At 42.2% G+C, this 10,142-nt stretch overlaps 1 protein-coding gene across 3 annotated transcripts in view; it reads left to right on the top strand.

Annotated features, from left to right (window-relative positions):
- Positions 1-3,176: 3,176 nt before the first annotated feature.
- Positions 3,177-10,142, top strand: part of moody (G-protein coupled receptor moody) — a 177,725-nt gene continuing 170,759 nt past the window's right edge. The window contains exons 1-2 of one of the 3 annotated variants that reach the window (XM_071585173.1): positions 3,187-3,967; positions 4,099-4,305. The gene's annotated coding sequence lies outside the window, so the exon portion shown is untranslated. Of the gene's footprint in view, positions 4,306-10,142 lie in introns of all 3 variants that reach the window. The other 2 variants (XM_071585176.1, XM_071585172.1) reach the window with 2 other exon arrangements.

Raw genomic sequence — 10,142 nt, 5'->3', positions numbered from 1 at the left:
TTGTTTTCGAGCAATGATTCAATGAAAACACAATGTAGATATAATTCGTTCTTTCATGGTATAAATATGCGTTCTTTGCTCGGACAGTCAGGAATCAGCAGTAAGAAATCAAAGTAAATAATAGAACTAGTAAAATAGTAATAATAGAACTAAGGAAAAGTAATATTATCTTTGCTTTCTATAGCATAAACTAGTCGACGAATAAAGTTTATTCTGTAGAAAGCAAAGATAATATTACTTTTCCTAAGTTAAAAATGGAATTCTACAAAGTTAAGGCCTCAACCATTCAGTACAATAATAGAACTAGTAAAGAAAATAGAATTACAAGCAAGGAGAAAATGAAATGCTACTTAGACATCTGGAACATTTGTAGGAGCCTGTTAATGTTAGTTACTGGTATATATACTTGAAAATGTCTAAGTTAAAATGGGTTTTCATGAATATATTCGTCTCTGTAGGTGTGAATTGGAATATTTTTAATTCATTTTGCATGTGGTTGCATTCTGTTTTACGAGTAGTGTCCTAATGCCCCCCCCACCACACGCCCTTCATCAACATCTACACAATACCCCGCAAGCCGCCGCAAGGACTGGTGGAGGGGGGTGTTTGGTCACCAGCCATGCATGTACAATCCCTATCCGCCCTTGCAGCGGCTTGTGGGGTATTGCGTAAATGCAGAAATACTTTTAAATGTACAAACATCTGGTAAAAAAATAGTGATCTTTGAATCAAAACTTTCTTTCTTTAAATATACGCTACGTCACAATGAGATTTCTCACTTCTTAATACGGTGAAATGAGCAGCAGAATATTCTGACTAGGATATTGTAACCCTTTTTGGAATTTTAAAATCAAAGTAGGTTGATATGAAATAGTTATTCATCAAAATGCGAGTTTTAATGAACAGTGTCTGGACATTGGTTGCAAATTTTTTAAAATGCAATTTTCTCACAGATACTAAAAAAACCCACAACAAATACATTTTTTCATACATTATCCGTTCGTATGTTATTTTTGTGCAATAAAGTCACAGGCTTCCTATTCATGCATGTAATTTCCTAAGCTCGTTTCCCTACTTGAGGAGATATCTTTGGAGGTTTAAAAGGATTTGAAGGTCGCCAAGCATGGTATGGCGCTGGTGATCGTTTAGTAGGTTCTCTGGCGTCTTTCGCGTCGTAAACACGATTCAGCAAACAGCATTACATCACAACAAAACTCCATGCCAGCGCGAACCCGTGACCTTCGGGTTATGCGATGAGCTAGCTTGCTCTAACATCATCGACCGGACTAACCAGACCGACTTCGGACGTGGCTAATGGCTTTCGTTCCTGTCCGCTTCGGCGTGGCGTGTTGCTTTGTACAGGCAAGGAGGATTTAGCTTGGTAGACCCTTGATCCACAACAGCGTGCAAGGCAGACTTTCAGAAAGGTACAGGACACCTTGGTTTTATGCGCAAGTGTCACGGATATGAATAATAAATCAAACGAGCGGATGAGATGCCGTTGGCCAATGCAAATGTAGAGAGAAACATAAAACAGGACACTCACACGTATTGGTCGGAATAGGCGTGTTATTTTTTACTTCTACCTATATTTCATGTATGTCTATCTATCTAAAGCCATTCCTGTTGATCAACGTCATCTCACTCCTTCAATTGATTTACTCAACCATAACAGATACATATTACGAATACATTCATGCAAAAATCTTTTCAACTTACACGCATGCAAATTCACATACTATCCACTAACAAACAATTGCACCTTAGGATGCAGTAAAAAATTTATCCAACAACGTGCAAGCTATAATTTGAAAAGTAAGAAGGCGAAATTCCACAACCACATGGACATGTGACGGTCTCCTTCCCCAAGAACACATAATGCCAATGTCCAAATGATAATTTACAAATAAATCGCAGTAAAAATATATCAATATTGGGTGTATATAATTTTGGTCAATTTTTCAATAATCCTCTCTATTTATACGAAGCGTAAATAACGGAATATAAACAAGATATGCAACTATCGCCCAAATAATCTATCTACATTCTCAAAAAAATACGTCAACACCTCAAAAATTTTTTAATCGACAGGCGACCTGAGTATTCTTACGACCATCCATCCGCGATGTTATTGTTCCATGAATTCTTTCCGACATCGCCCGAGCCCTATCCCCTCTCTCAAGGGATCAGGGATGTTTGGGTACACCAAGCTACCCATGGCAGCTACACGAGGAGGCTGGCGACTGTGACGATAGAGTGAGGTGGTCTATGGCGGAGGCTTATGTAGTAAGAGGACGGACGGAGTGGAAATGGGAGGAGGAGGTGGGAAAAGGCACCCGGCAGATGCCTTCTCATTCGTTCCCTCTGCTTTCCCCCAACCCTACACACCCGTCGTCAGTCGGGGCCCCCCCCATATACCCCCTTCTCCCTCTTCCACTTTCTATGTAGTCATCCGTTCCCCCGGGACGGCCCTAAGGGTTACGGAGTCCATCGGAACAGTCGCGAGAGAAGCGGTAAGTTGACTGGACTGCTGTCGCGACGTGAGGTGTCCTCGTGGCGGCACGAAGCAGCGGTGGGTCTCCCGGGGTGACGGCAGTTAAGAGTTCGGCGGTTCGTCCACCCCGTGGTTATACCTGTGCATCCTCCATCTAGTGTAAGGCAGGTCGTTAACGACATACGACGCCGAGGGACTGATTGGCGTGTCGCCCCCGTTTCGGCCGGCGCACATTAGCCAATCTTCGCTGGGTTTTCCTCGGAAATTCTCGACCCTTCGCCTCCCTCGCTCTCGAGCCAGACAAGCAAACAATCCAACCTCATTGTCTCCAGGAGGGACTTGACCCCCTCCCGAAGGAATATCTCCGCGATAAGGCAAGCGTGCTGGGAGGACGTCCGAAAACGGCGTTAAAAACGCAAAGGGCACCCTTTCTCCCTAGGACGCTCACGAAGGTGGAATTCCTCTCGTCGGACACTTAATAGCGATGAGATAAGAGGAAGAAGGAGACAAAAACAAAGAACTCTTTCGGAGGAGGGGGGAAAAACACGGGTGCGGGGATCAACATCCCGTCGGTTTCCCGATTCCCCTCACCCGCCCCCCGATTTTCCTAACTCCCGCCTCCTAAGACCGCTTCCGGAATACGTACGAGGACGGGATACCTGCGGAGGGAGAGTGTGTGAGGGAGAAAGGGAATCTGACGTCTCTCCTGAGACCTGAACGCGCTCAGCGTGCGCTCTCGGCAGTGTGGAACGCATTCTCTTTGTGTGGTGTGTGTGCTGCTTCTCCCTCCTGGTTCTCGGACTGCCGGAGTACGTCTTGTCTTCTTCGCCGCGAGCGAAGCCTTCCCCTCCCGAAGAGTCGTGAGGACCTTGGCCGGGCTCGACGCAAAGAGTGGGAACTCCGCTTTATCAAGTGCGCCGCTCTCGATCGCTACGTAGCCGCGACGTAGAAGACAGTGCCAGCAAGCGCGTGCGAGAGTGTTGTCGTGGGATAGTTCCATCAAGTATATCGCTGGTGGAGTCAGGCCGGGTGGCTTGTGGAAAGAGAGAGAGTGGGGGGTGGGGACAAACCCAACTGGCCGTGAGAGAGGTCGTATATTCCCCTCCGGATAACCTCCCGCTCCCCCCTACATGCACGCATCACACCCCTACCGCCAATGTTAAACCCCTCCCTCCAACGTCAACCCCCTCTCAGCCCGAGAGAACCCCTCGTTTCTGCATCCTTCCCTCCCCCCGCACCAAACCCCCAACCCCCTCCCCCCGGCCTCCCTGCACACTCCCGCACCGACTTGGACATACGCTCCCTTTTCGCCTCTCTTGATTGGAATCGCAGTGCCATCGGAGGTCGAGCGTTGGTGGTTGTGTCGTGACGTTCCGGGTGAAGAGAGAGACATTAGTTTTGCAACTCCGAGGAGTGTTGCTACCGCGGGTAGATCCACCGAACGGACTGTGGGCTGCTGTTTTTTTTTCACTGGTGAGTGCTCAAGATGCGCAAGGAAAAGTCCGGATTTTTTGGCGAAGACCAATAGTCGTACTATTATGGCATTCCTCCGTCTACCGGATTTGGAAGAGGACTGATGCAGAGATTACTTTTTTTGCTTTAAGAGTTTGAGATTCCCGTGTTGAAGGATTTTTTTCGTCGCGGGACCACTCTTCCGACTTCACTCTCAAATGGTAGAGTTCCTGATATCAGTGGACCTGACGTTCTCCCGATCCCGAATCGACGTTTACTGACCCACGAGCACGGGCAGGAATTAAACAGCCGAGCAGAGAAGTGGACCGCTTCTCGGAAGGAAATACCGTTGTCCTAAGGTAAGCTACGACTTTTTACTCTTTCTTTATCGATAAAATATCGGTTTTCAACTTAAGCCAGGATAATGAGGTGATTTTCAATGGAGTGAATTAGGCCTCGCGGTACATTAAATTTTGGACTTAAACTTCCACAAACTATATACTGAGTTAGGTTTTAAGTAATGCATATCTGTTCTCATCGCGTGGGAACCACTAAAAAATCGAAAATTATTTAAATCAAACAATTAAAATAAACTTGAGACATCAGTTTTTTTAACACATTAAGAAAACTCAATAATATTATTTAAGACAAGACAATATCTTCAAGATCTGTTGGTTGGTTTTCAAGATGGCTAGGTTTAAGATATTGTTTTGTTATAGAACAATAGGAATAAGACAGCTGCGATCCATATCAGCAAGAAGATCACTAGGCAGTATAGACAATAAGCTTTGTTGCCTTCTTTCATTGTGTATCCGCTACCTATGCGCCTGCAACCTATAATCGAATTATAATAACACCTGCAACCTGTAATCGAAGGTTTGGTATTTTCATTTCCCTTTCGTAATTAACAATCGTTTTAGTGTTGTCAATTACACTAGTATTTTTTAGCCATAGCAAGTTTTTTTCTGTAATTGCATGACCAGATTATGTAAATGCAGGTAAGTGAGATCACTCATATCAATGATAATGGCTCTTTACCCGCAAATTTGACAGCCGTCATTTTATATTGCCGATGGTGACAGAAGTTTCTTGAAACTAATTTTTTCATGTTTACTGCGAAACTACAACTTTTCGGGTAATCTTAACCCCCGTCACGCACCCTTGCGGCGGCTTCAATGGTTTTGTTTATATAACGCAATATATGCAGAAGTAATGCTCATGGACACACACCCCCCGAAACACTGTCGGTCACTTGGAGCGCATCATGTAGATGGATCTCCCCTCAAGACAAATAACTCCAGACTTGAAAGTATCGCTAAAGTCATTCTAAAGAATGTTTTATCCTTCAGGAGTTTTAATAACCCCCCTTTCATAAGTAGTTTCCCCGTAATTCATCGCAAAGCAGAGTATGTTTAACTTGGCGGAATACCTCTATTCATCGAAAAAATCATGGTTTAACAGAAAATATAATAATTTGCGAATCCCAATATACTATATTCGAATTGACTGTCATGAGGGGGGCCCGTACTCAAAAGAGTTTGGCATTTATTGATGCGTTTCTCATCTTAAAAGTGAAATCAACTCGTCAATTATTAGCTACCAACAGTCACTGTGTATTGTTATAACTAAATTAGCCCAAAATAACAACGTATAAAAAAGGTACAACTTTTCATATTTAATTTTTTAAGAATAAATATTTCATTCATTCACTATTCTTCAAACTGCCTCAGAAACGCTCTGTCGACTTTCACAATACGCCATCAATATACAGCACTACAATTTGATAAGTTGATTTTCCTGTGTTATATTAGATACGCCACAAGTACAGGGTGCAGCAATAATAACTTCCTTTTTTCAAACGCAAAACGCTTTCAAAAAAGGAAGTTATGTTGCCGCACCCTGTATATTAAAATATATTGGAAATGAAAAAATATTATGCCAAATAAAAGAGAACTTACATCTCTAGATCCTGACATAGTTAAGTCCAAATCCTCGTTAAGTAAGGAGTGGGTTTCAAAACAATAGCCAATAGCCTTTCGAATGAATTTCGAACTCCAATAGGAAAGAAGAATACTGCGGAAACTATATTTTTGTATTCTTTCAACGCTCTTGACTGTGTCCGTAAGATTACGTTTGTTTATGCGTTTAGTATACGAGCATGTTTATGCATCTCCTGCCACACACCCTCCCGATGGCTTGCAGGGAAATTTTATATTCATTTTTATGTACAGGTATATAATAATGAATAATTGGCTGGTTCCCATAATATCCCCCTTCCCGTGCCCTTGCAGCGACTTGTGTATAATTGAGGGCAAATCTACATAATACATTGCAAGCAACCAGGAAGGTGTATGGCATGGGATATATCCACACCAGGCATGCACAGCACACGAACAGACGAAGTCATGCACCATGCATGAGACACGCTACAGGAAAATATTTAGCAAAGCAATGAACTAGTAGACATTGGACTCAGGAAAAATGTACATTCGCTTGTATGTTAGTTTTTTACACCTGGTGATGACGTCTAACATCGAAACTGAGTTCGTGTTTAAATAAGGTTCCTGTTGAATTACCAAGTTACTTCTCTCTTTTCAAAAACGAAGGAAGATTATGGGCAAGGATGTTAGTGGATTTTCCCTGAGCGAATGACATATGCTCGAAACCCGATGTAAATGCCGTTGTCTTTCCAATATTGTGCAAAAAAATGTACCGCGATCAATTACCTAAGCATATTCCACAGGAACTGAAATGCTTCTGATTGTGAGGATAATTTCGCAATCTGCGAATTTGAAACCCAAAGGTAGAAACCTAGCCGAGAGCATTTATCCCCTATTCAAAATTGCTTTCATTATCTTCCTAAGTATGAGAGATTTCGAAGTATTTTTCATTTTGTATTTTAAAGTGTCACTAATTCACTATTCTTCTAGCATCCGACGTGAGCTTACACATTGTCATAAACATTGTTGTTTTCGATGTAACTCTGTCGAGCCAATTCACGATGGAAGCGCAAAAGCTTTTTTTCCCACAAATTTTGTATAACACTACCCGGGTGGCGTCATTAGATATCATCATTAATATTGATGGTTTACGCCGAAACATGAGTTATGCTATGATAAAATTATTAATTGTGCCTCAATAATTATCATAAAAGACACGCTCTATTTAATATCCACGATTCTATTCAAGAAATACTGAAGTTTGAACTTGAATCATAAATGAATAGCACCAGATGACGTTTGGCGGGTTATTTCTACAGGCGAGAAAGTTCAATCTCATGAAAAACCTCTGCGCTGCGCGATTATGCAACATCCACAAAGGGCTCCATAATCCACTTCTGGCGAAGGTCAACACTTAGATTGGAGCGATGATCACCGTCCCAATTCCCTTTAACAAGGATCTGGTCTGGATGACCTTAAATAAGGAGGCTCGCGCACGCACACTCGGCCATTGAATGTAGGTTTAATTAGTAGGAAGCCGTCCTCGGCAATTATTACAGCCGCTGATGTGTAAGGTTGGAGAAGTCTTCCGAAAAACGGTTTCATGGACGCAGAACGAACACGGTTTGAAGTCACAGCCGGAGATCACTTCCTGGGACGTTCCTTATAAACAGGTGTATATATATATATATATATATATATATATATATATATATATATATATATATATACACACATACATATACGTGTGTATATATTTAATATATTCGCGCAAGTAAACAAGAAAACCCGCCAAATGGCAAACGCATGTTCACACTCAGAGAGATGTAAGGACAAGGCATAGGCACACACATAAAAGACAATTTTTTCCGCTTGTGATCCGCACGATTCCACCTTCCCCACCATTCGTGCATGTATTTCATGCATGCACGTGTGCATGTATTTCATGTCTGTTCTATCCCTTTTCCTTAAATATATATCCATGTGACCTAGTGAATATATAAATATATATAAACCATAAACACAGTAATCAACCCGAAGGTCGGTTTGGTAGGTGATGGTAGAGTTCACCCAGTACTAAGCCCGACGGCGTGTGAAATTCACACATCAGGGTAGGGGGGCCAGTTCCTTTCCCTGTGCCAGTTATGGTTTCCTAGGAAGACCTGGTACCCGAAAAATCACATAGCTTGGGTGGAGCTGCAGGTGCCCATAGAGGATTGCCCGGGAATCGAACCCTAAGTGCAGTAGTCCAACGCTCTACCCCAGGACTACCGCGATTCACCTATATATATATATATATATATATATATATATATATATATATATATGTATATATATTTTATTTATTTATAATATGCATGCGAGGATAAAAGTGTCCTCGCCGAAATGTCAAACGCATTTGTGAGTGCCCATTCCTTGTGTTTCTGTGTTTAGTTAAGTTTTGAATACGCTTTTATTCACATATTTGTGTCGTCGCTGAAGACCGTTCGTTATCGAAGATGTTTATGAACACAATAATAAGGTGAGTGGCGTGGATAGTTTCTTTTGTGGAAGGAAGGAGGGAGGTATAAGAGAGAGGGAAGGATTTGGTTGCGCAGCTGGACCCGGGAAGAGAAGAAAAAAGTTATGGACATGTGCCTAGTGAACAGCATTGAGTGATGGATTACGGTATGCTTCGAAAAAACTAGATGCAGATCCGCTCAAGGGTTTTAAGTTCAACGTGAACACCAAACACGAGAAGCGCAAAAACAAAAGTAAGAAAATGAATAAAAATGTGGCGCGCACTATCACCTTTTTTGAGTTATCATTTCGTCAGTAACTTCTTTCAACGAAAACATTTTAACATTGAGGCATTTTTTGAGTCACATTATTCTACATCTACATCTACATAATACCCCGCAAGCCGCCGCAAGGGCGTGTGGCGGGGGGTGTTAGGTCACCAACCGTAAAAACGAAAAATACCACATGCAAAAAACAACACGGAAAATTACACCCCAGCAGCGCACACACTCATGCAAAACTCCCTCCATCCAATACTCATGCAAACACATACACCGCCAAACAACAAAAAACTGCACCCCAGGATACAGCACGAAAGCCATCCTAAAACACGCAAGCCAGGACACAACAAGCAAGAATGTGAAACATCACTACCACATGAAAATGCACCACAAAACACTCAACCCCCCAAAGAGACAGTAAAAGGAAGGGAATTCGACCCAACGTTGCAGGTAGCAGGAATTTCCCCCCGCGGAGAGGGACGAGGGATTGAAAGGGAAACTTAAAAACAGATGAACAGAACACGAATGAGGTCATTCGGAAAGAATGGGTTATTATAACAAAACACATAAGGTTAGTGGAGGAGCATGCATTTAAGTAGAACTAATTATTTTTTAGACACTGAAGGGTGGCAAGTGGAATTTTTACTATCTATAATCCTACAGTTGCTATTGTGGCGATAAACACCTTGCAAAGAAAATTGATAGCACAAATTACGATATTCATCCCAAATTGCAGACTGGCATTTAAATCATCTGTCTTTAAGGGGAGAGAGGAGTGGCGGAAAAAACCTGGCACGGCGTTGAAGGAACCGTATGGATGGTACTACAATGTCATTTTATTGAAAGCGAAACCGTAATTTCGATGAAAATGGCCCGTGTTCATGGCATGGATTCGGGAGAAAGTTTCTCAACTTCCAAGGTCCAATCCAAACAAAGTTTTCCTTTGCTTCCACAAAAGAAGTAAATTAGTTTGATGGCGGTAACTTAGCGGTTTTCAGATAACTAGAGGGCGACGTTCTAATTTCCTGTTCTTTCGTTTGTCTTTCGACAAAAAAAGGCTTCAACGAAATGAATTCTTGGCCAGGCTTCGTGTCCTAGGGGCAATCGGAACAAGGTGGAGGGGGGAGAAAATGCCCGCCAGAAGTCTTAGATGCTGAACAATTTCGCCTTTCCTAAAGCTTTCATGTATTAAGGTCACTTTCCGGTAAAACTCTGAGGACTACATGCAAAATCAGTGTGAGTGGGGAGAATCAACTTGTAACCTCTTTCTGTTGCCATTTTATCTACCCATTCGGTAGAATCAATCCAATACGTGTATTTTTTCAAGTTATGAAAGTTAGAAGGGAACAAGTTTCAATACCAGACATAAAGGCAATTTATTTACATTGCCGATCTACAGAGACCTTTTTGCATACAGACGTTTTCTTCCACTTCCCTATTGATAGGTATATTATAAAAGTAAAGCATTCCCTGCCT

The sequence above is a fragment of the Hetaerina americana genome, unplaced genomic scaffold (assembly GCF_022747635.1).
Source record: "Hetaerina americana unplaced genomic scaffold, ioHetAmer1.1.p SCAF_2, whole genome shotgun sequence".
Classification (NCBI taxonomy): domain Eukaryota; kingdom Metazoa; phylum Arthropoda; class Insecta; order Odonata; family Calopterygidae; genus Hetaerina; species Hetaerina americana.
Note: the sequence above shows the minus strand (reverse complement) of the source record. Positions and strands in the feature narration are given on the sequence as shown.